General features: G+C 46.3%; 1 pseudogene; it reads right to left on the reverse strand.

Moving 5' to 3' along the window:
* Positions 1–600: 600 nt before the first annotated feature.
* LOC105826243 overlaps positions 601–26,071 on the reverse strand; it is a 27,872-nt pseudogene continuing 2,401 nt past the window's right edge.

Genomic DNA, 26,071 nt, shown 5'->3' on the forward strand with positions numbered 1-26,071 from the left:
TCAACCAACATCTTTTTACCAAATACTTTAAGCATAAAAAATGAGAATCTTGGCCATGAGCAATGGCTCATGTCTTTAATCCTAGCACTTTGGGAGGCTGAGGCAGGAGGACCGCTTGAGGCCAGGAGTTCAAGATCAGCCTGAGCAAGAGTGAGACCCCCATCTCCACAAAACATAGAAAAATTAGCTGGCTGTGGTGGCGCATACCTGTAGTTCCAGCTACTCAGGAGGTTAAGCTTGAGCCCAGGAATTTGAGGTTGTAGTGAACTATGTTGATGCCACTGCACTCTAGCCCAGGTGACAGAGCGAGACCCTGTCCCAGAAAAAAAAGAAAGAAAGAAAAGAGAATCTTTAGAAAAATATGCAGACACCACAAATTGGTAGCTGTCCATAACATTAAACTAGACTCTTAAGAGTAGCTTCTCAACAACATAACATTTTAATTGTAACCATTGCCAGGTACGGGGGAAACTATTAATATTAATAGCAAGTGTTTTTAAAGCACCATGGCAACATTGTATTCCTGATCATTTAAGTAAACCAAACTATGAGTAAATGAATGATATAATAATTGCCTAAAAATTATCATGGTTTATACTATCAGTGGCCACTGGACTTAGGACTAGTGCAAGACCTTTATCTAGACGTTGACCTAGACCTAGACCTCAACTGTGATTTTGACTAAGATTTCGATCTAGGTGATTCTTTTTCCTTACTTCCTTTTCATATCTTGAGGCAGACTTACAATGTGTTTTGGAATCTCTTTTAGAGATGTCTCTAGTTTTGGTGTGGGATGCAGACCCAGAACATGAGTTAGCGTTCGCTTTTTGGGCTGGGACTCGGACCATGATCTTGAACTGTATTTGGATCTTGAAAAAGATCGATTTCAGTATTTGGATCTGTCATTGTCAGAAAGATTTCTGCTACTCCGTGGTCTTCCAGTCAGTCTATTTCTGGGACCATAAGACATTCTGTAGTTGTAATCAAAAGACTGACTTCTTGATCTCCTTCTTTTGTAACTTCAGCTTCTAGAACGTCTATATCTATCACAGTCATCACAGTGTGAAGAGCTGTACACATTCCTCCCTTCCTTGGCTTTCATCTGGTTTGGTGTCTTCCAATCCCCCTGTGTAAACTGCATTTCCATTTGATGTCCACAAATCCATTCTCTGTTGAAATTATGTAAAGCATCTTCAGATTCACAAATGTCCTCAAATGGAACATAAGCAAATCCTCTTGGATGGTGAGTGTAGAAATCAAGTGGAACATGCGCGTCAACTATAGGACCATAGCAGCCACATTCGCCCATCAATCATCAGACCTGGAGTCGTCGGCCACGTTCCTGATGAACAGAGATGCGTTGGGGGACACAGGTAGCAGGACGCGACTGTAGCATGAGTCTCAGTGGGGAGCACTATGGGCTTAGCACACCATCCAGGGCTTCAGTGGCGGATCCTCAGACACATGCCCAAGTTCTTAAATCCTTAATTACTTTGCTTCATGCCTTTTCAAGTAAGTGAAAAAATTATTACATATGTATATTCCAGTAAGTGAAAAATATATATTATGATTTTTTTCAGTGAGTAAAATATATATAGTCATGCATCACATTACAATGTTTCAGTCAATGACAGACAATCTATACAACAGTAGTCCTATAAAATTATAATACCATATTTTTACTGTACTCTTTCTATGTTTACATATGTTTAAATACACAAATACTTGCCACTGTGTTACAACCGCCTACAACACATGGTACAGTCACATGCTGTACGGGTTTGTAGACTAGGATGATCAGCTGTAGCATATAGCCTAGGGGTGTACTAGGCTGTCCCGTCTAGGTTTGTGTAAGCACCCTCTGTGGTGTTTGCACAATGACAAAATCACCTGATGATGCATTTATCAGAACGTATCCCTATCATTAAGCAATGCATGACTCTGTGTGTGTGAGTGTGAGCATGTGTGTGAGCGTGTATGTGAGCGTGTATGTGTGTACCTACACAAATATTCTCTTCCAGGTGAGATGAACAGAAGAACTGGGCATAAACTGTTGAGATCTCTGTTCATTCTGAGAACTTGGGCGGGTCACTTTCCTCTTTGAATCTTGGAATTTCTATCCATAGGATGACTCAACACCCTGCTTAGTCTGGGACATACTCTGTTTTTTTTGTTTTTTTTTTCTGAGGCAGAGTCTCACTCTGTTGCCCGGGCTAGAGTGCTGTGGCATCAGCCTAGCTCACAGCAACCTCAAACTCCTGGGCTCAAGTGATCCTCCCTCCTCAGCCTCCCGAGTAGCTGGGACTACAGGCATGAGCCACCATGCCCGGCTAATTTTGTCTATTTTTAATAGAGATGGGGTCTTGCTCTTGCTGAGGCTGGTCTCAAACTCCTGACCTCAATGGATCCTCCCACCTTGGCCTCCAAGAGTGCTAGGATTATAGGAGTGAACCACCATGCCCAGCCAGTCTGGGACATATTTCGATCGCTCTTGCCACTTCATTTCTTCTGGGAAGTCCCCTTGGCTCCCTTTGAGACAGTCTTTGGCAACAACATCAAGAGGCATCTGTGGAGGGTGCAGGGGACCCCAGCAGGCTCTAGGCCCAGAGGATGGTGGCAGTGAGTAGAGAGAAGATGAACTAGGCTTTGAAGAGGGAAGATGATGCAGGCATGAGTACTGGATTTGGACATGCAAGCAAGTCTGTTCTTGGCTTATGTGACCTTAGGCAGTTACCTGTGTGACCATGCACCCATGTGACCTTGAGCAAATCCCTTAACTTCTATTCACCTCAGTTTTTTTTAATGTGTTAAGGGGGCACAGTGTTACCTCACCAGATTGTGAGGACCCAGGAGATTGTATATGTAGAAGCACTTCAAGACTACAAAGTGCTATATAAACACAAGCTGTTCTTAATCACGTAGATGTATTTTCCACAAGATGGAAAAACTGGCTGGGTCTGCCCCAAGTTTGGAGAGCCACAAAGGGACTTTCAAATTCCTCATGACTCTGATTTGATCTCAGCAGAATAAATGGTGCTCATGCTGCAGACTCACAGACCTCTTTGCTCTTGCTCTTGTTTGAACTAGCCTCAGGGCCTTTGCACGGCTGCCTGAACACTCTTCCTCCAGAAATTAGCATGGCTTGTCCTCTCATTTCATTCAGGTTCTACTCAAAGATCTCCTTATCAGAGAGGCCATTTCTGATATTTAAAATACACCTCCCTATTTAAAATACACCTCTCTATTTAAAATACGCCTCCCCACCCGAGCCCCTCATCCCAGCACTCTAGCTCTGGTTTTGTTTATCTTCATGGCAGTTAGCCCCACCTAATGTATTATAAAGTACTCATTACTCCTCTGATGCTCCTCACCGGAATGTAAGCTGCATGAGGGCAGGGGCTGCATTTGGGCCTTTGCTTATTCCCAGTGCCCAGCATGGAATTATCTCTCGGTAAATATCTGTTGAAGGAATGCTTGACGAGACAGAGGAGGTGATTCAGCCCTTCAAAGGCATCAAAGCAAACAGGCAGGGCCAGTGTCTCAGATCCGGTAGGCTTGCTCGGGTGCTCTTCCCTCATTCCTGCCCTCGGCCTCCCTTTCTGAAACCAGATGGCAACACTGCACTTGGATAACCACAGCTCTTGCTCCAAAGGCGTTGACCTTGCACTTGCTTTTGAATGTGCCTGAGACATCTCTGATCTCTGACAGTTCGCCAGGCCCTCCTGGCTAACTGCTCACATAGTAACTGCCCACTTAGTAATTAGTCATTTCCTCACCCTGACAACCACCTCCTCCCCCCCTGTAGTTACCAATTAATACAATAGTTATTAAATTCCTGCTGTGTACGTGGCACTATGCTAACATCTATGGATGGTTCACAGGATTGTAAAGTGACTCTTCACCCTCAGGTCGGGCAGAGACAATATGTATGCTCAGCAGGTAAGGTGGGACGGGTACCGATGACAGTAAGTCTGGGTTCAAGCCCCGGTTTTACCACTTACAAGCTGTGTGACTTGTACAAGTCACTCAAACTCCCTATGCCTCAGTTTCTTTACCTAAAAAATGGGGATAATAACAGTACCCACTGCGCAGGGCACCGTGAGTTTATTATGGTAAGCTCCCAGAACCACGCTTGGCACACGGCTACCACTGGGTAACCTTGAGTTGTTATTGTTGAATTGTATTATGAAGAGCAATGATGCATCGGTGCAAAGTAAAATAGCAATATCGGGCTTGGGTGGCTCAGTGCAGTGTTTACATGCACTTGTACACAGGATACACTCCGGTATAACAGAAAGAACACGTGCTCTGGGGCCATGCTGACCCAGATAGGAATGCCCACCTAGCTTTTGCTCGCTGTGAGACCTTGAGCAAGTAACCTCACCTCCCAGGACCCCAGTTTCCTCATTTCCAAAATGCAGACCTGAATTTTTGCTTATCAGAGTATTTGTGAAGATTTGCTGAGATGCCACTTCCCTTCCCTAGCGATGCCCTTTGCTGTCCAGGAATCTTGCCAGGAAGGCAAAAACGGTTCTGATTGAGTTGGAAATGGGTAAGAAGTCAGTACCTCCCTTGGCTAATCAGAAAGACTCCTTGCGATGAGAGGGATTAAGGAAAATTTGCTCTATCAGAACATAAAATAGGAGGATAATGATTTAGTCAAGGAATGTGGTGACCTCCGCAATACGAAGACACTCATCTTGCAATCCATGTCACAGAATCCTAGAAACTCTACCTCTGATGGGGCACGGTGCTCTGTAGCTTATTGCAGAAGCCTCTCTATAGACAACATCTCCCAAAAGGGGGCATCCTACCTCTACTCAAATACGTCCAGGATGGCCAATTCATTGTCACTGAGGCTGACAATTTTGTTTTGGATCAGTTTAGCTCTTCCTAAGGTTTGCCCCAAATTATTCCTGCAAGTGACTTCCACAAGCCTCTAGCAAAACACATTTCCCATCTCTTCCCTCTGCGATTGGGCAGGGATTGGATTTTCATGGTTATCTACTGAGCAGAGTACTTTACAGTTCTTGATAACAGCCCCTTGTTCAGGCAAATCAATACCAGTAATAGTTTAAGTGAAAAAAATTCACAAGACACCTATCTATGGTGGTTTAGCAGCATGATATTTGTAATTCCCACCACAGTCTGCAATGCCGAATGGCGGAGCTGGCGGTGAATGCTAACACTGATAATGGTGACAATACATTTCATAGTTAAGATAAATTTCTTAGTATTGCATATCAAGTCCAGTTCATTTCATCAGCATTATTGATCATCTTACCAGGATGTGCAAGGCACTAAATCTAACAGAAACCTGCAAGTTGGTTTTCTCTTTCAGCTTCTGTTATCATTGTTGAGAACCACATTCATGGCCTCCCACGGTGACTCACGCCTGTAATCCCAGCACTTTGGAAAGCTGAGGTGAGAGGATCACTTTAGGTCGGGAGTTCCAGACCAGCCTGGGCAAGAGCAAGACCCCATCTCTACAAAAAACAGAAAAATTAGCTAGGCACGGTTGTGCACACCTGTAATCCCAGCTATTTGGGAGGCTGAGGCAGGAGGATTGTCTGAGCCCAGGAGATTGAGGGTGCAGTGAGATATGATGACACCACTGTACCCTACCCAGGGAAACGGAGTGAGAGAGCAAGACCCTGTCTCAAAATAAATAAATAAATAAAAGGATTGATACTTTTAACAAAGCCATGGATGGGGTGAGGTGGGGAAGGGAGTTTAAATGTATATTAGAAAATGTGGTCAGGATGCGGATGAGGAGAGTGAGTCTAAGGAGGTTGTCACTCTCAGGACCCTGTCCCCTTAGTGTGCACCCTGTCTTCACGGCCTCTGCTACTTCTGGCATTTTGTGACTTAGTGCACACACATGAGGCATGTGGTCGTCAGAGTCACCACCCTGGAAAGCTTCACTATCAAACGACGTTTCCATTGTTCACACCTTAGCAACTGTTCTTGACAATGACCTTCACAGCCTACAGTGCATTTTTTATTTCAGTACATCTTTGGGGTTGGCAAATCTTAATCTTTTTAAGGTAGATTTGATTTTTAGAAATAGACACAAAACATTCCTGGTCAAATCTGGGGACTAATATAGAGTAGACAAGTCATGGAACGCTATTTGGAGTCAAAAGTAGATTTTAACTTAAGTCTTGTGCATCGATCGGCCTTGAAGGGAACCTTGGAAGAGGAGTCGCGGAACGTATTTTGAGCTAGAGCAACACTTTCCCGACTGGAACGTATTCTCTGCCGGTAACCACTCTGAAGCCGTTGCTGGTTCTGTTATGAAAGTGTTGGAGTGTTTATTCTAAAATTCACCTTGATTACTTTCTAGTTAAACTTTGTATTACTGAGTTATAGTAAATAGAAGCCATTAAACTTATCTCCTACCCTTTTGCTTAAAGTTTGGAAATCTGGAGAAATTACGTAAGAATAATATATTACAAAATACAAATATATTTGCTTTATAATTCCAAGAGTTGACCCTCAAGAGACATCGAGTGGAACCAAGACATCTTAAGTCCTCTCTTAACCTCCCAAACATCTCAACTTCTCTTCAGGTTCAATTCAAATATCTAGTGTTGGGGAAATCCAAAGTAGAGAGCCTTTGATGAATCATCTTAATCAAAGCATTGGCTCAGATACTCCGAAGGATCTCAGAAACAGCAGGGTTAAGGGTTCTTCCAATATTTCCACTGCTGATTCAAAAAAATCTTAGCTGGCAAAGAAATGAGGGAAGAAGGCCTTGCCATCCAACTAGTCAGTAAACCTCTTCAGACGGTTCTAAGAATTCACACTTGTTGACTTCTAGTGTGGTCATGTGCCTTGGGTCAAAGATTGAAAACCAGAAGTCCTGACTTCCATTCCTCAAGACCATCCTGATATTTTACTGGGCTCTTTTTTTTTTAAATTTCAGAATACTATGGGGATACAAACATTTTGGTTACATATCATGCCCTTGCATCACCCAAGCAAGAACTCCAAGCGTGCCCATCCCCCATACAGTGCACTCCGCACCCATTATGTGAGTTTAACCACCCCCCCACCCACCTCCCACCTGCCCAGCACCCGATGAGTATTACTTCCCTGTGAGCACCTAAGTGTTGATCAGTTAGTACCAAATTGATGGTGAGTACATGCGGTGCTTGTTTTTCCATTCTTATGATACTTCACTTCAAAGGATGGGCTCTAGCTCCACCCAGGATAATACAAGAGGTGGGCTCTTAATCTCTGCAGATTTCCATTTACCTGCTTACAAGTACTTGCCTCTCCAACTGTCCAGGAAGCTTTTATCCTGATGAGAAACCAGAAATATTGGAAGAACCCTTAACCCTGCTGTTTCTGAGATCCTTCAGAGTATCTGAGCCAATGCTTTGATTAAGATGATTCATCAAAGGCTCTCTACTTTGGATTTCCCCAACACTAGATATTTGAATTGAACCTGAAGAGAAGCTTCAGATGTCAGTCACGGAAATTCAGTCTTATAGAAAAAAAAAGAAATTCAGTCTCAACTTTTTCAGACCCAAGTCCTGTTGGCCACTTCCTGATGACTTTGCCTCCAGGTAGAAGTGGCCTCCAGCCGTGCTTCCCAGCCGCTGGGATTTCCAGGAAAACTTCAAAGAACGGCAGGCTTCTAAACTCTCTTATTGGTCTGTAAGTTGGAACCTCGAGCACACATTTACACTCCCTGGTAATTAATTGTTTGACAGCAGAGTTATTGCTAATTGTTTTATGGTTTTGCAACTCTGTGTGGTGGCTTAGAATTGGTTCTCAGCCAAGAGCAAAGAATCATGTGCCTTCAGGGTATCCTTAGACAAGGAATTATACTTGAATAGAAGGAGGATAGAAGGGAGATCCAAAGGTTTGTGCTTGAAAGGGAGAGAGGAAGGGAACAAACACCCTTTGAGCACCTACTATGAGCTGGGCACTGTTGTGCTATTAAGTGAAGTTCTACATTATTCTATTTGATCCACTGCTCTAAGAGGTTAGGGCTATCAGCTCCTTTATAGCAGATCAGAAAGTGGAGGCTGAGAGAGGTTAAGAAACTGCACAAAGTCTCAGAACCAGTGCGTGGCAGAGCCGCAACTTTAACCCAGAGGATAGCCAGGCTGGGAACCGGGGGAGAAGCTGGCAAGGAAAAGAACTGGGTGGCGAAGGTGGACAGAAAGTGGAAATGGAGAACTTCTGTTGAGGCGGGAAGTGTTCTGGGAGATACGGTGCTTGGAGGGAGGAACCACAGGAAGAAGGCGGACAGTGAAGGAAGATAAGCCTCCAGAAAACTCTCGTTCAGTCACTACTTCATTCAACAAACACTTGCAATTCAAGCTGTTAAGTAAGTCTTGTTCCAGAGCCTCAGCTGCACAAAGATGGAACTGTGGAGGCAGCAGTCAAGCGCTGTTTACTATGCAGGCCATCCCTAGAACCCACTTACCTGGGATGGTGTCAGGAGGCCCAGCTGTGCTGAGATATGGGCTACCCAGAGGGACTTGGAGAGATGCAGTTCCTGACCCCTAACCCTTGACTTCTAGGGGCAGAGTAGAAGAATCCACATCTCAACTTCCTCACTTCCTAGCTGGGTGACTTTGGACAGGTTACTTGACCTCTCTGAGTCTTGTTTTCCTCATCTCCCAAAGGGGGATAATAATGACAGCACCTTCCTGGCGTGCTGTGAGCACTTATCTATTGGGCACAGGTTGAATTCCGTGTCCTGTGGCCTAGGATGGTTCCTGGGCCATCTTCCCCTCACTAGCCTACGGTCTGAACTTCAGACCTTTATAACACAGACCCAGCCTGTTTCACTCTTAGCACCGTGACAGGGAGGAGTCAGGAGCATGTGGGGCTATGCCTAAGGCAGCGCAGAATAGAAGCTGAACTCCCCTCCCACACACATCTTGCAACACATAACGTCCAGATCTTGTGTCCCCCATTCTGGGCTGGCAAGATGTGTGTTCCCCAGAGATACATTGGGGAACTTGGTGGAGGGAAGACTCTTAGGAAAATGTGTCATTATCCCTCTTCTGAGGGACTCTCGGGGTCCCTGGTCTTGCCTTGATTCCTGACCAAAGATTCCCTGGGCTCAGGATGGAAACTTAGATCTACTCTGAGGAGGACCCAGACTGGATTCTGGGCTCCACTTAGAATCAAGGTGTCTGTGAGTTAGAGGGAACCTGGGAATATGTCTCAGGCCGTCTCCCACTGGGGCATCTCTGTGCCCTGCAGGGTGTCTCGACTCAGTCTGATTGCCCAGGGACCTCCGCCTGGCCTGGCCTTTGCTTGCTCCTGTGGTTTGCTCTACCTCCAATGGCCTGCTACCTGCTCCTTCAGCCTTCTTCCCCCTTCAGCCTCAGCTTAGGTGCCGCTTTCTCCAGGAGGCCCCCATGACTTCCTTAAGACAGGAATTTGCTTTGCCCACTCCATGGTTCCCTCCACCCACAATTTCCTGTCTTAGGTTGCAGAACATCATAATGTACTTGCTTGTTTAATCGTCCATTTCTCCTTCTAGACTGTGACCCTGGAGGGCCTAGCTCACAGCAACCTCAAACTCCTGGGCTCAAGCGATCCTCCTGCCTCAGCCTCCCCAGTAGCTGGGACTATAGGCATGCACCACCATGCCCGGCTAATTTTTTCTATTTTTGGTTGCCCTTCTATCTTTTTTTTTCTTTTCTATTTTTAGTAGAGATGGGATCTCACTCTCGCTTAGGCTAGGCTCGAACTCCTGACCTCAAGCGATCCTCCCACCTCAGCCTCCCAAAGTGCTGGAATTACAGGTGTGAGCCACCAAGCCTGGGTGGGTCTGTCCTATTTATTCCTGCAATCTAGGGCACTGGGCTCCTAGTAGGTACCCAGTGAATCTTGAATAAATGAACAAATGATGAGCCAGGGCAGGGTGGGTCTCTGGGTCTACACAATAGAAATGGCCTAGAATAGTGCAGACCTTTGGGGAGAATTAAAACAAAGGAGAAAGGGCTCCTGGCTGCTGCTCACCACGACACCCACCTTGCTGGAGCACTCCCATCTGTCCCCTCCAAATGCTGTTTTTTCTAAGCAGACAGAACTTCAAGAGCAATGGGCTGCTTGTGTAGTTCGCTACTTGGGATTCCCAAGCCCAGGCCACTGTGAGCTAGCTTTGTCAGGGCTGGGGTGGGCATCATGGTCACAAGGAACAAGGACCCCTTCCCCCGGAGCCTGGAGCTCCCTCACAATGAAAGAGAGCTTGTCTCAGGGCTATGTGGGTAGTGATAATAGGGTCAGAATCTCGTGAAAAGCTAAGAGCAGGAGTGCAATAGGGTGCAGACCCCCAGAAAGCAGAGCTGTAGGGCATCTGCATCCTAGATAGTGCCAGAGTCCTCTTGCATCCAGAGATTCACGGATCTTCGCTCGCAGGTTGCACCATCAATGTGACGGGGCCCTCTGCGTGTCTGTCATCTGGTGTCTGATGCGGTGGCGGTGGGAGGAGCTCTTTCCCAAGAGAGGCACGGGGTTGGTCCAGCTCGTCGTGTTACGCCAGACATAGACACAGGCCTCAGGTCAGCCAACAGAGTGACTATTCTGAGGATGGGGTCCCTTCTCTGTCTAATTGGCGGGGGGGCATGCGGAAGGAAGCAGGGTCATGAGACACAAAAACATCATCCGACAAGCAAACAGGAGCTGAGGGTGGGTGGGCCCAGGACACCTGCCCAGGGCAGCCTGTTACGCCAGACCTCTCCTACTCATCTCCCCACTCAGGGCTCCTCTCAGAGGCGAGAGCTGCAATTTGAAGTTCACTGACATGGCCCGTGGTCCTGCATCATAAACAGCAGAATGTAATATTTATTGCCCTCCTATAGACTGGTGTCAAGATGAAAAAGAAATAATAATTCTAAATCTCACACAAGGGCTTTGGAGATCAATGAGGTAATTTATATGAAATAGTTTTGGCTCCCTGGGAAACAAAGTATGGCATAAATTTAGGCTTTTTCACTGGATGGACCCTCCTGCCAATAACTCACCCCAGTTAATGAAAAGTTCACTTGGCCATGTAGACAGCAGGACTGTGCAGGCTGCTGAGTTCAGAATGGGACATTTTGACCAAGTGTGGACTTAGTCTCTCTGATGCAGGCCTCTGCCTCAAGTCTTTTTCATCATGGGGCAGAGTCTAAATAAATGGCAGGCACCCCTTGTCTGGGGTCTGCAATACAGTGGCCTGTCTGAATGGTGCCTGGGGACCACACCATCGCATTCAAACCATATTTTCATGGCTTCTAACTTAACTCCAGACCCCAAGTTTCTGTTTTTCTTGCAAATCCAAATAACATGAGTTATGTGAAACATATGAAAATGAAAATGCTCAGGTGCCATCACTGAATGAGTCCCAACACTGCACACATGTCTCGTAAACTCTGCAGTCCTGTAAGATAGTAACAGCTGGGCCATGCAGTGGCTCACACCCATAATCCTAGCACTTTGGGAGGCCAACATGGGAGGATCCCATAAGGCCAGGAATTTGAGACCAGCCTAAGCAAGAGTGAAACCCCATTTCTACAAAACACAGAAAAATTAGCTGGGCATGGTGACATGTGACTGTAGTCCCAGCTACTTGGGAGACTGAGGCAGGAGGATCACTTGAGCTCAGGAGTCTGAGGTTGCAGTGAGCTATGATGATGCCACTGCACTCTAGCCTGGGCAACAGAGCAAGACCCTGTCTCAAAAAAAAAAAAAAAAATAGTAACAGCTGTATCATTGATCCATTGCAGAAAAGGGATTACCATTTACTGAACACTTTCTTTTTGACAAGAACCACATCTCTTCAAAACAGCTGTTCATGCCCATGCTCTTTTGAGCCCAGTCTGATTGGGCCTTTGCCCTTAACCACTCCAGTGAAAATGCCCTTGTTGAGGCCATCGATGATCTCTGTGTTCCCATAGGCAAATGGCTGATTCTTTTTCTTCATCTGATTCAAACTGTCAGCAGAATTTGACACCATGTATCACTCCTCCTTGCAACACTTCATCCACTCGGTTTCCAGAGCACCACGTCTACTGCTCTCTCTCCACACTGCAGGGCTCGTGAGGAGACATTTGCATCCATTAGAGTTTGGCAAACTACAGCTTGCAGGCGAAATCCAATAAAGCTTTATTGACACACAGCCATATCCATTTGCTTCCATATTGTCTGTCTGTTTTTGTCCTATATGGCAGAGTTGAGAGTTGGCAACAGAGACTACATGGTCCATAAAGCAAAAATATTTACTATGTGACCCTTTATGGACAAAACTCACCAGCCCTTAGCACAGCCCCCTTGGGGACCTGGTGTTTGCTCCTGTCCCACTGGGCACTCCTGGTCTCCTTTGCTTCTCCTCATCTGCCTGACCTCCAAACCCGGAGTCCTTGAACTCTTCTCTTCCCCTCTATCCTACTCCAGGTGAGCACATCCAAACCCATGGGTTTAAAAGCTTCTCCCTAAACTCCAGGTACATATGTCTGACTGTTAACTCAACACCTCCACTTGGACATGCATTAGACTTCTCAAACTTAGCATTCCCAACACTGGACTCCTGACTTCTTCTCTGCATACCTACCCCTTCTGTGGTTTTTCTCATTTCAGTGAGTGACAACTTCACCCTTCCAGGTGCTCGGACAAGATACACTGACATCATCCTTGACTCTTGTCTCTTGTACCCACAGCTGACCCTCCAACAAATCCTACTGCTCCTACCTTCAAGACATATTTCCATCCCATTCTCATCTCAGTATTTCCACCCCTGTCTCATTCAAGCAACCTTCATCTCTCCCCTGGATTATCTCAGTAGCCTCTAACTGGTCTCCCTTTTGGGGCCCTTGCCCCAGACAAAGCAATCTTTTCAAAACAGAAGCCAAGCATATTCTTCCCTGGGCTTTCCACCTCACTCAGGGTAAAAACCAGGTCTTCTTTCCTGCCTCCTCTATTTACACCTCTGCACTCCTCCTTGCTCCCTGAATCCAGCTACACTCGTCCCCTTGTTACTTGACCTTGACAAACGGGTTCCTGCCTGAGGACCTCTGTTCCTGCTGTTTCTTCTGCTGGGAACCCTCTTCCCCCAGATAGTTGCAGGCTCACTGCTTCATGTCTTCTTATCAGGAGCTTTTCCTGATCGCCCTAAATAAAACGGCAGCCTCCCTGGCCTCCCTCACCCCTTCTCATCACCGTCCGACGTCCTCTGCCTTCGTTTGTGTGCGTGCTGGTTGTTCATCTTGCCCTCTCGGTCATGAGCTCCACGAAGGCAGACCCGTGTTTTGTTCACTGTACGTCCCCGTTGCTTACACAGGGCTTGGCACATAACAGGTGCTCAGTAAACATTCAAATCTCTTTCCTCCCTTACAATTCTGTGAACTCTATTTTACAGTTGAGAACACGGAGCCTTAGAGAGGTAAAAGCACTTGCACAAGGTCAAATTGGGGTGGGAGTGAGGCCGACTTAGAATTTGTGCCTGGGGCTACCTGACTCCAAATCCAGTGCTCGTTCAGCAGCTGTGTGTTGTTTGCAGTCTCCGATGGTGGCTCTGAGGATTGTTCTGTGGAAAAGAAGTCTTTCCCAGGGTGTACGGTATTCTCAGGATCCACTGATAAGTCATTATGATGGGTCTATATTTTGCTGTCGTATTCTTGCACCAACCCCCCTGGGGGCTTTGGATACGTGTGTGTGACTTCTCTAAGTTTATCTTCCAGCGTATTAAGGAGAACTTTCTTTGCTTTGTCCTAAAACACAATTTGCATTGATTCACACCATCATTAACTCCTTCCCCTCCACAGCAACCCGTCCTTAGGCTGCTTTGGGATTCAGCAGTCTTTTGTGGGTGACCAAATGCCCTGAATTTTAAGTTTCTCTGTCCCCTTGCCCCTCTATACTGTAGTTCAGGAGCCCTACACAAATGCTTAGGCAAAGCAGAATTGGTTCCAGGACTCCTGAGGATACCAAAATCCTGCTCAAGTTCCTGACATAAAATGGTATAACCTATGCACGTTCTCCCGTGTACTTGAAAGCATCTCTAGATTACTTATCACACCTAATGCAGTGTTAACGTGATGTAAATAGCTGTTATACTCTCTTGGTTTTTATTTGCATTCAAAAAATTTTTTTTGAATATTTTGGATCTGCCGTGGGTTGAATCTGAGGACACGGAACCTGTGGCTGTGGAGGCCGCCTATGCTTTCTAGTGAAAGCTGTAGAAAACGTGAGCCATTTTTTTTGTAGAAAGTAACTGCTAATTGATTTTATTTCTGCACTTAAGGCCTTCCTTTTTCCTTCCTTCTTCCCTCCCCTCCTCTCTCCCTTCCTTTCTTCTCTGGTTTCTAGAACTGCAGGACACTTTGTGTTGCTGTGTTTTTCTCCCGGTTCCTACCTAATAGTGGAAAAGGCCTCTCGTTCAGTGTGGCCTAGAGGACCAGGCCCTGGGTGCCGAGAGGTGAGAGAGGCTGCCGGATTTGCCCCGAGCCCCCAGGCTGCGTCAACCAGGAGAGGCTCCGTCCTTGGCTCCCGTCTCCACTTCCGGTTCCTGCAGGCTCCTTTCAACCCCTGTGCGTCCATCCGGCAACTCTGTCCCCTTCTGTCCAGACCGTCTGAGTCTTGGGCTCACTGCAGGGTCAGTGCTGTCACCTCTTGCGTTCAGAGTTGCTCTGTCCCTCGCATCTTCCCACTCAAGAGGCCCCTTCGAGTGTGTCTGATGCCCGGGGACACCACCTGAGAAGGCACATTACCCTTCGAGCCCTCACACCGCCGGGGCCACATACAAACTGCCCTGCACAAACAGGCTGTCACCGTCAGGAGTTTGACTTTAATCCTCCGGCCTCGCCGGCTCCACCTCCTCCCAGCCTGCAAGCTTTGCTTTTGCTTTTAATCCGATTGCAAAGCGTTTGACTTCTTTGGAGAGTCCCAGAGATCACAAGGATCACGTGAAAAAGCAGCATGTCAGCGAGAGATTAAGCCACCATCATGCACCTGACTCAAAGTCTCCTCGGCCGCTTGCTGGTTGCCGGTGGTGCCTGTTCTGATTTCAGAGCCAGCGTGGATGATTGAGAGGTGGCTGTTTATTACACAGTTCTTAGAGTGTTCCAGACCCTCTCCTCCTCTCCTTCTTGCTTTCCTTGGCCGTGTTTCTCCTTCTGACCGTTTTGTTGGTGTTGGGCATGTTGTATGATTGTGTGCTCGTGACATCCACCCCTACGCAGGCTTGGGTTTGAGTCCTGGCTGTGCCACATACCTGCTCTGTGACTCTGGGCAAGGTGCCTCCAAGCGCCAGGATCTGAAAATGGAGACAGGGAGTCACAGCACCTACTACAGAGGGTGGTGACGATTCAGTGAGACCACGATCACCCAACTGCACAGCCCAGATCTTGGTGGCGGCGTCAAGTTTGATGTGGTTGGCATTGTTGATGAAATTTTGAACTTTCCTCCAGATTAGCAGGTAGAGAGCAGGACAGCCTCCCACAGGGCCTCCCATGAGGCTGGGTTTGAACAGAATCGAAGCTGCTTCTGGTTGGGAAACCGTCTAGGCCCAGGCGGGAGCAGTTTATTTATTGTGTATTTTTATAACGAATTTAATGTATCATCATTGTTCATAGTTGAACGTCTTCTTGTCCTTCTTCCTACCTGGAGACTGGAACTTGCAATTGTCTTTTAATTAATGACGTCATCTGGAAGTCTTTATTTTTTATTTTCTTTTATTTTTTTGAGACAGGGTATTGCTTTGCTGCCAGGCTAGAGTACAGTGGCGACATCATAGCTCACTGCAGATCTAGAAGTCTTATACTCCTTCGTACCTTGAGTTTTGAGCTACCCAGAAAGACAGGGAGTCACAGCCCGTGGATATGTTATGGGCCACTCACCCATGCTAAGCATGCTACATCCATGATTTCATTTGGTCTTCACCGTAAACCCATGTGGTTTTACAAATGGGGACATGGAGACTCAGAGAGATCAAGTAACTTGCCCAAGGCCACACAGCTTGTGATAGGCCTGCATTGAGCCCCAGGTGGATCCAAGGGGCTCAGACCCTTACTCCATTCCACTGCTTCCTGCTCATTCCTCGAGAAGCCCCCAGGCTTGTGCCTGTATTAAATTGGATTACATCCTAGTGTCATCTCAAAGCCAGGATGTATACAACACATTACTAGAGGAAAATCACTTTTGCATTTTTTTCTTTTTATAAAACACCTCTCAACAAATTCCTCTCAGATCTTTTTTTTTTTTTTTTTGAGATGGGGTCTCACTGTGTTGCCCAGGCTGGCCTTAAACTCCTGAGCTAAAGAGATCCTCCCCTCTCAGCCTCTGGGGGTAGCTGGGACTACAGGCATGCGCCACCACGCCCTCCTCTAGGATCTTGTATTCTCACACTTTCTTTGGGATTACTTTCTCATGCCCACCTCAGTGTTCCCCTTTTTGCCTGGGTCACAATACCCTCTTGTGGGGAAGAGAGCCACAGTCTAGTCCCTGGAGATCCCTGGCTGTTCTTCCCCAGACATTGAACCCCCCTAGGTGCACACATCTCCTTCCGGTACCCGCCTGGGACCCTCCATCATCACTTCTTGAGAAAGAGTGTTGGGGGGAGGGGTTGCCACATCTAGAAAAGGGACCAGCTGTTACTGGCCCCTTAAATATTTTTCAAGAAAGGATCTCAGGGAAGTACAAGAGCAGCCCCTACATTTTCCAGTGAGAAAAGAGCAGTTATAGGAGACAGGGTAGGAGGGATTGGAGAAGAGGGCCTTGCAAAAGGGAGGAGAAGACAGAGAAAAAATTACGTACGGGAGATTTGAAGACCCGAACCCAGGACAGGCTGATGCAGCAGGCAGCTTGGCTAGGGGGACCCTCCTGGGGACTGAACGTCTGCTCCTACCAGGCAGAATTTTGCAATGTGAGGTGAGTTTGGGCCCCACCCAGGAAAGGTCTCACTACTCTGGACAGGGTTCTAGGAGAGCAGTCCAGCCCTGGGTCTAGAGATGTGGGGAGAAGGTCAGATGAACAAGCCCATCCTTCCCCCATGCTGCGCAGGGCCTGAACACAGGGGTCTCTACCTCTGGAACATCTGAACCACCTGGGTGCTTGTTATATTCAGATAGCTGAGCCTCTTCCCTAGAGATTGGAATTTAATACTTTGGGGGCCAAGAAATCTGCACGTTACTGAGAGCCCCTGGCAGTTCTGAAACAAGATCTACAGACCACCTCGGAGCAACATTAACCTAGAGTGAACGGCCGTGGCTTAGAGAAACTTCGAACTTGTTCCTGGCTACCAGGGCCCCTTGGCACTGAACCAGTCAGCAGTTCCCATAGGTCACTGCAAGGGCTTCTGCTCCTGCTGTGTGGGAGGTAGATGAGCTCATCCCTTGCGCTGGCCACATGCCCGATAGACAGAACGTGGTGGAGAAGGCCCGAGTGTCGAGAAGGGACAACCTGGGGGACAGCACCTGCCTGAGAAATGGCCCCTCCTTCTCGTCTTGGGAGCTGCAGCAGGAAGCCCCGGGCTTGGAGACCTGATTCTTCACTCACCTCTCCAAGCCTTCATGTCCTTATCTGTACAATGGGTCAACATATATTTTTAGTTCAGAGGGTCATTGAGAAGATTCCGTAAAGAAGTGTCCGGATGTGGCAGGCACCGCACCCAAGTTTGGCAAGGGAAACAGGGGCTCCTGGTGACAATGGCGGGCACATCAGAACCCTCACACACGCCACGCACAGCTCCCCAATTTTATAAGTAAAATTGCTCTTGCAATCCTCGCAGCAGCCCTGGGAGGCAACTACTACTAGTATCCATGGTTTGCTGTCCAGGAAACAGCACAGAGATGTGAAGCGACTTGCCTAAGATCACACAGCTCAGAGCCAGGTCATCTGTCCCTAAGCTTGTTTCTTATCAGTATGCTGTTCTGTCCTTGGGAGAGTCCTTTTCATTTCCTTTTTCATCCCTGTCCCCAAACTGTGTTTTGCAAACACTCGTACCACCAAAACCTTGTCTTCAAATGAGATCTTGTAAGAAAATCTAATGTAAAAACAGGTCCCTAGGCATGGTCTGGGGTGAAGTGGGGGTGCTGTGTGCCCTTGCCCGGCCCCTCCCTGCCTCTTGCCCGAGCTAGGCATCTGGAACCCGGAGGGCTAAACAGGGCACTGATTGAAAAACAGCAGCATCACCTGAGTGATAACTAATTTGAGCTTTGATTTAACAGATTCTTTGGATGTGGGATAGAGACACGTGGTTTCTTCCTGACCTCAGGCTGGGATCTTATCTATCCACCCTGGGAATGAAAACAACCTCTTTTTTAATCCCTAACCCTTCCTTCCTTCTCTCCATCCTCGCCCCAGCTCTGCCCCCACTGGGCTGTGCTCCTCTCTGGTCAGCCAGGGCCCACGTGGCTGACAGCAGGGCCTGTGTCCATCAGAGGGACGTCAGCATCCTGCCCGTCACGAGCCTTTTCATCTCAGGAGCTCTGCGAACAAAGAGCCTCATTAAAGTCCATTTGACAGATGAGGAAACTCTAATCATTGTAATGACATCGCACAGAGAGTGGCCTTTCATCTGCGGATCACAAAGGACTCTTTCCGCATACTAATTAGAAGTCCCAGTGGAGGACGCGACTGTTCTTGCCACGTCGCAGTCCTAGAAGGAGGAGGTGCAGGCAGGAGACTTAGGATCGGGACATTAGAAACGTGGACGTAGCCCATGTCTCAGTCTGGCTGGCTGGGAGCCACGTGTGTACCTCAGTACCTGGACAGTTAAGCACTGGGAAGGGATTTAGGAGCGACGAAGCCCGTGGAAGGTCACTTATAGTAATAAGCGTGAGAGCTGCTATGAGTAGATGCTTCCTGCAAGATTAGCACAGTCCCTGGCGAATGACAGGAGGGGTGAGGAAACTGTGAAGCATTTCCCAATGCCAGGGGGCCGGGGGTCATTGCCCAGGTCCTGGTTTAGGCTTGGGGCTACCCAGACAGGACCTATTTTGGGACTCGGCAGCAGCAATGGAAAAGAAGGTGGCTGTAGAGCTGTCATAAAGCAACAACCAATGGGACCCCACAGTAGCTAGATACAGGGAACATGGGCAAGAAAGGAGGTACGTTTGCTTCCAAGGTTTTGAGCCAGGTTTTCCAGGGGTCTGGAAAACAGGTGTGCCTCCGCTCTCCATGTTCTAGCTGCACCTGGGGAGATGTCTAAAATGCTCATGCTTGGGGCCACGTCAGATTCTGATTCAATCAGCCTGGAACAGGGTCAGATGTCGCCTCTTATGTGACCCTAGTGGACAGCCGGAGCTGAGAACCACTGTTCCAAACCGTCGTGTGTGGCCCACGATGCACAGCTTGCACCGCATGAAAACCTGTTAGAAGTGCAGGTTCTCAGGCCCTACTCAGGCCCACTGAACCCAAATTTGTATCGTAAGTGCTTTTCAAGCTTGAGTGTTCCTACGTATCACCTGGGGATCTTGTTAACAAGCAGATTCACATTCCGATTTAAGTCTTCCTGAATCCTAAGTCTGAGATCTGTCCCGGGGCCCAGCAGGTTGTCAGCACGCTAATAATTGACATTTCCACAGCGATTTAGAGCTCACCAGACTTTTGAAGTGACCTTCTTGTACTTTGCCTAACTCCCAACCTCCACCCGCTCTGCAGAGCTGGCTGGCCAGGCGTCAGTAGTACCACGTTAGTGGTTCTCTTTGGCAAACTGGAGACTGAGGCTCCCTGAGCGGCCTCTTGCTTAAAGACCCCCAGCTAGTATGGGCCAAGTGGGGCCTTGTGACTCCAACTCTCTGGCACCAGACCACATTAACTGGAGCCTCCTGTAACTACTTGCTAGTTGAATGACAGCTTACAGCTCCATAAAGGGGGACGATGATTAGCACGTGACTTGTGGGAGGGGAGGAAAGTGGCCCCAGAGCAGTGGTTCTCAACCTTGGCTACACAATGGAATCTTCTAGGGAGCTTTAAAAAAATACTGAAGCCTCTGTCCCAGCTCCAGCCCTAGGGATTCTGTTTTAACAGATCTAGATGTGCTCGGGTGACTCTAACATGCTGCGGCGGCTGGCAGGCATTCTACCTGCTGCCCCCAATGACACAGTCTTGTCCTGTAAGTGGAGACAGCCTTTTGACTGCTCGAATCCCTCTCCCCACTCCCTGGGATCGGTCCATGGTCCCTGGGCAGTCTTGCAGTGGGGATGCCCGCTGATGCCTGCCTGTTCTTTCCTCTTTTGTTTTAATCAGTTTAGGTGACATTTGAAGCATGTTCTTTCAGACTCCCAACCTGCATCCTCGTTTAGCATTGCCACATACAGAAAAAACAAAAAAGTAAAAAAACAAGATGCTGAATTAAATTTGAATTTCAGACAAACAGCAAGTAATTTTTTAATATAAGCACGTCCTATTGCAATATGTGAGGTGTACTAAAACTGTATTTGTCGTTTATCTGAAATTCAGATTTAACCAGGTGTCCTGTGTTTTTATCTGGTAACCCAAATTCTCGTTCCCTGTGCCCATGGTATCTGATATGAGAGTATGTGAGGCCAGGGTGTCTAGACATGCTTTGGGGCATCCAGCTTTGTCAGGTGAAGCTGCCAAGAGTGGTTGGTTTTCAGGTTTCTTTGTTAAAACTGCCCCAGATGGACAGACACAACACCCACCTTGTCTTCCTGGCTGCAGAGTCAGTTTTCCGTGAATACGTCTCACATCAGTGAGCAAACCGGTTTCTCCTCTCCCTGGCACCAGACAGTGTCCACCAACCACGTAGTTCAGCTAGGAGCTGGGAGCCCAGAACTTGACCATGGAAAGATTTTTTCCCCTGGAGCCATGTAACATGAGCCAAACAGCTATACATAAAATTTGGTACAAATGTTGCGGATAGCACATTCTAAGAAGGTTGGACGCGGGTGATCTTGACTTAGATATGTAACCGGTGCTCACCCTGAAAGCACACAACTGATGCGATCTAATAAAACCAGTAATTGCTGAGTGAAGTCAGGGTGACGGCAATTTAAAATGCAAGGGCGTAAATTAATATAAATTGCCTGTTCATTCATTAATTCATTCAAGAATGATTTCTTGCCCAACTACTATGTGGCAGGCATTGGGGGTGCAAAGACGCACCCTGCACTCAGGTTGCTCTGTTCTGTTGAGGGGAGACAGATGAGCAAAGGCAATTATAATGCAAAATGATGAGTGCTTTGATGAGGGTAAGTACAAGGTGCTATGGGGACCCTTGGAGGGGACCAGCTCAGAGGTGAAGGTCAGGAAGGGGTCTCTAGAGGAGGACCTGAAGCACAAATGGGAATTAGTGGGGAGAACAGAGAGTACTCCAGGCAGAGGAAACAGCAGATGCCAAAGCTGGGAGAAGGGAGAGGAAGTGCAAGTTGTGGGGTATAGCTGGAAGGCATGAGATGGGAGCTAAGCAACGAGGACTTTGGTAAGCCCGGAGTTTGCAGCAAAGGAAGGATATTTAAGCAGCAGAAGGACATGATCAGATATGTTCTGGCTATAGCATGGAGGATAGATTGGAACGGGCAAGGCTGGCATCAGGGAGACCAAGTTGAAGGCTGTTATAGGCATCCATGGGAGAGAGAATGAGGGACCTGTCTGGCTGGTGATAGAGGGTGGAGAAAAGTGGGTAAGCTGGAGAGACATTATTGAAAGAGGGTCTGTAGGACTTGAGAGTCCATAGGATGTGAGTGGTGAGGGAAGGTTAGTGTCTGATGGCTCCCAAGATAGAAGACACATCTGGCAGTATAGATGATCAGGACAGGAGATGTCCCTCCAGACTCAAGCTGGCACCTGAGCTCTAGGTTTGAGGACCCAATTTCTTTCTTGACCATTGTCATGGACAGCTAATAAGCTTTTCCAACTGGGTGTGACTATAGGGGAGGACAAAACTTTTCTCTCTACCCTTTTAGGTTCGGTGATAAGGGCCCTGCAAATTAAACTGACAAATGACAGATAAAAGGCATACAAATTTTATTTGATGTTAATATTTTATTTTATTTTAATTTAATTTTTTTTTTTTTGAGACAGAGTCTCACTCTCTTGCCTGGGGCGAGTGCCATGGCGTCAGCCTAGCTCACAGCAACCTCAAACTCCTGGGCTCAAGCAATCCTACTGCCTCAGCCTCCCAAGTAGCTGGGACCACAGGCACGCGCCACCATGCCCGGCTAATTTTTTCTGTATATATTTTTAGCTGTCCAATTAATTTCTTTCTATTTTTGGTAGAGACGGGGTCTCACTCTTGCTCAGGCTGGTCTCGAACTCCTGAGCTCAGAACGATCCGCCCGCCTCGGCCTCCCAGAGTGCTAGGATTACAGGCGTGAGCCACCGCGCCCGGCCTTGATGTTAATATTTTAATTTTTATGTCCACATGAGGGTCTCATAGAAAAGGAAGTGAAAACCCAAAGAAGTGTGTGGGCCTGAGTACTTACATGTTGTTTTAACAAAGAGTGATGAATTTGTGGAGAAGTGACAAGACAAAGGAAAAGGGTTTGGGCTTCTAGGGAAGGTAAATATATGGGGGAAACTAATGGAAGACAAGGCTTAGGTCAGCAAGGCTTGTTTATGCAGGCTCGAGTCAGTGCTGTCTCCAGTGATAAGGGGTGTTTCCTCTTCCTGGTACCGGAGAGCAGAGGAGGGACACCTTCACAAAAGGAGACTCATGCCCTGGTTTTAGATAGAAAGGAGGATGGCGGGCAGCTTATCCTGCATCTGCTATTTCTCAATTGCTTTCAGCTCAAAATAATCCTCATGCCAAAGTGGCATATTTTATTTAGAGTGGCATATTCTGATCCCCTTTGTGGCCGATACAGATGTCTTGTTCTCATCCTTCTTCCTCCCCTCTGGATCCCTCTCTCCTGGCCCTGTTTCCTCCCCTCTTTCCTTTCCTTTAATTCCAGTTCTGCAGCAGTCTATTTGATCTCAGGTGGGTCATCTGACCCCTTTGGGCCTTTCTGCATCAGTAAGATGGAGGTACCGGTGAATTCCTCTAGCTCATTTTCAAGGCATCTTCCCGTTCTAAAGTTCGAAGACTTGGGCCTTGGAGGAAGCAGAACGTAGCAGTTACGAGGTGGGCTTTCAAGTCTGATCAGCTGGGTTTTATTCTGGCTCTACCAGTGCTAGCTCTTTAATCTAGTGCAAGTCATGTCAACCTTCCAAACCTCGTTCTCATGAATAAAATGGTAACGATATTAATATCTACCCCATAGAGCTGTCGTGAGGAGCTAACCTATTTAGTACAGTGCCTGACATGTGGTAAGCACTCAGTACATGTTAGCTATTGAAATGTAATGAATAATTATATCAATAGAGCCATTATTATTATCAATGCACTCACAAATGTGGTGAGCAAGTAAGTGAGCATGATAATAACTGAGGCTTATTGAGCACCTGCAATATGCCAGGATTCTTTCTGCATTTTATGCAATTCATCTATTTTTTGCACAGCTCCATTTCACACCGAGGAACCTGCAGCACAGTGAAGTTAAGTCACTTGCCCAAGGTCATGCCACTAAGAAGTGGTTCCCGGTCTTGGAATCCAGGAAGTCTGACTTTGAGGACGATACCGGCAGTCACTCTGGCACGTGGACCTGTCAGAATACACAGCTCGGCGTCTCACTCTCAGTCTCTGCTCGTTCTTTTGCAACACCCCAAGCATCTCCTCATCCAGAAAAAAAGACCTGATGTCCATGTAGCTTAGATTATCTTCTCCACCTAGAAGGCTAAATAACCCAGATCTGTGTTACCCAGACTGTGTTCCATGGTTCGTCACTTCCATAGCAGTAACGTTTTGACAGAAATTATGCCCCCAAAGGGTTCTGTGTGGCCAAATGAGCTTGGAGAAGGCTAGACTAAGCAAAGTTTACAGCAGGACTTCTCAGAGACTTTAGAGCTGTGGTCCCCAACCCCTGGGCTGCGACCAGGTACCAGTCCACGGCCTGAGCTCCACCTCCCCCAACTCTCCACCGTCCATAAAAAAATTGTCTTCCATGAAGCCGGTCCCCACTGCTTGAAAGCACCAATGGACACTGAATCTCTGGGTGGGAAATATAAGGTAGTGTTTCTCAAACACATTGAACCACGGAACCCTCCCTCTTTGTTTTCACAAAGCATCTCACAGGACTCATGTTCCATGAAATATACCGTGGGAAATACTGACCTAGTTGCTAATGTTGAAGCAAAATAACAAAAAGACTGGTGAGATTAAAGAGGAACAGTGCAATTAAAATCTATAGTTTGCCAGTAAAAGCCAGAAGTTTGAGTACCAGGTCAGAAGGAACAAGAACCTTGTCTAACTTAGAGATCACAGAGGAAGAAGGCAAACTGGAACATGGATTTTATTGGATTTTCACTGTTTAAGAAAAAAGGGCAGGGTGAATTTTACATAAATGTCCAGGATCAGAGAATTTGATAACACCAGGCTCACATTCCTACATGACAATAATTGGCTGCCCTGCTTGGATTAGGCAAACTTCCTCAATTTGCTGCAGCCCTTACTATACCTCAGATTATAGTCGGTCCACTTCTGTCATTTATGTTACATGAAAGTGTCTGAGTTTGTGATGCCTGGTCTAACGGCATCTTGTAAACTTCAGCCATATATTTTTATAACTTGTTCTTTTTTCCTATCATAAAAGTTATTCATACTGGTTATAGAAAACTTAAAAATATAGAAAAGTATGAAAAATAAAACTATGACATGCATAATAACCACAATTCACAGATGATTGTTTATCTTCTGGTGTTTTTTTTGCCTCTTTTTCTTTTTATCTAGACTGCTACATTTTCATCATATTTTTGGATCGAACCATATTTGCAGTTTTGTATCTTGCCGTATTCAGGGGACATTCTATCAGCTACTAAGTATGATTTGTTCTGCTGTATTGCAATAGTTGAGTTTCTAAGAAAACTCATTTTATTAAAAATCACTTACAATGGGACCAGAGAGTTTAAGGGCTACAAACTTTTAGACTCTCAACGAAAAGGGTAATCTTTCCTGCTGGAATGTCTATCTTAGAGTAGTTTTTTATAGTCACAGGGTACAGCTCTAAAAAGTTAAACATTATTGGACAAATTCAACATTATATGGTTCAAAAGTTCTAATAAAAAGGAAACTTTAGCCAGGCATGATAGTGCACACCTATAGTCCCAGCTACTCAGGAGGCTGAGGTAGGAAGATTGTTTGAGCCCAGGAGTTTGAGGTTGCTGTGAGCTATGATGATGCTACCGTACTCTAGCATGGGTGACAGAGTGAGACCCTGTCTCGAAAAAAGAAAAAAAAGAAAGAAAGAAGAGAAAGAGACTAATGTCAAAGTGTATGTGAAGAGCTTGAATAATGTTATTTCATTAAATGTGAGAATGAAAAAAGCAAATTTTCTAAATTCTTTTTTAAGAAAACATTTCTGAAGCCTTTATTTACAAAAGCTTTAAAAACAAATAATACCCTCCATTTTGTAAATAATGTTTTGTTTAAAAAGGACCACCCAGCATTATCATATCATGAATAAAGAATGTGTAAGGGAAACAAACCAAAGTGGCTGACATTTGGAGATTTGCTAATATTACTGATTGAAGTGTAAATAACACACACTATAAATGTAGTCTGTCATTTTAGGATAGAGTTAAATAATTACCAAAAAGTCTTCCTTGGCTGGTCCAATGGTAGTAGGTTATCAGAACTTATTAACATTAATGTCACTAAAGTTGGTATTCAACCCCCCACTGCTAAATTTTTTGACTAGCTTTAAAAGAAAAAAGGCTTCTGTACATGCTCTAGTCTGGTCACATATTTTGTATGGCTAAATATTTCACAGTCTCTTTTGGCAATATATATAAAACAGATTGTGAAGATATACACAATAAAATAAACAAGCATTGTACTCTTCAGGTAATTTTATCAGCTAGCTATATCTGGGAAAAAAATATATAGAGAGAATATTTTGTTGTTTTGCACCAAATCTCTTGATTTTTTTTTTTTTACTATTTTTACTCACCACTATACTAATGAGAAAAAAACTCTTGATTTTTTTCCTCTTTTTAAAAATTTTTCAATTATTGGCCAGGCGCGGTGGCTCATGCCTGTAATCCTAGCTCTCTGGGAGGC

This window comes from Propithecus coquereli, unplaced genomic scaffold (assembly GCF_000956105.1).
Source record: "Propithecus coquereli isolate 6110/MARCELLA unplaced genomic scaffold, Pcoq_1.0 Scaffold87, whole genome shotgun sequence".
Classification (NCBI taxonomy): domain Eukaryota; kingdom Metazoa; phylum Chordata; class Mammalia; order Primates; family Indriidae; genus Propithecus; species Propithecus coquereli.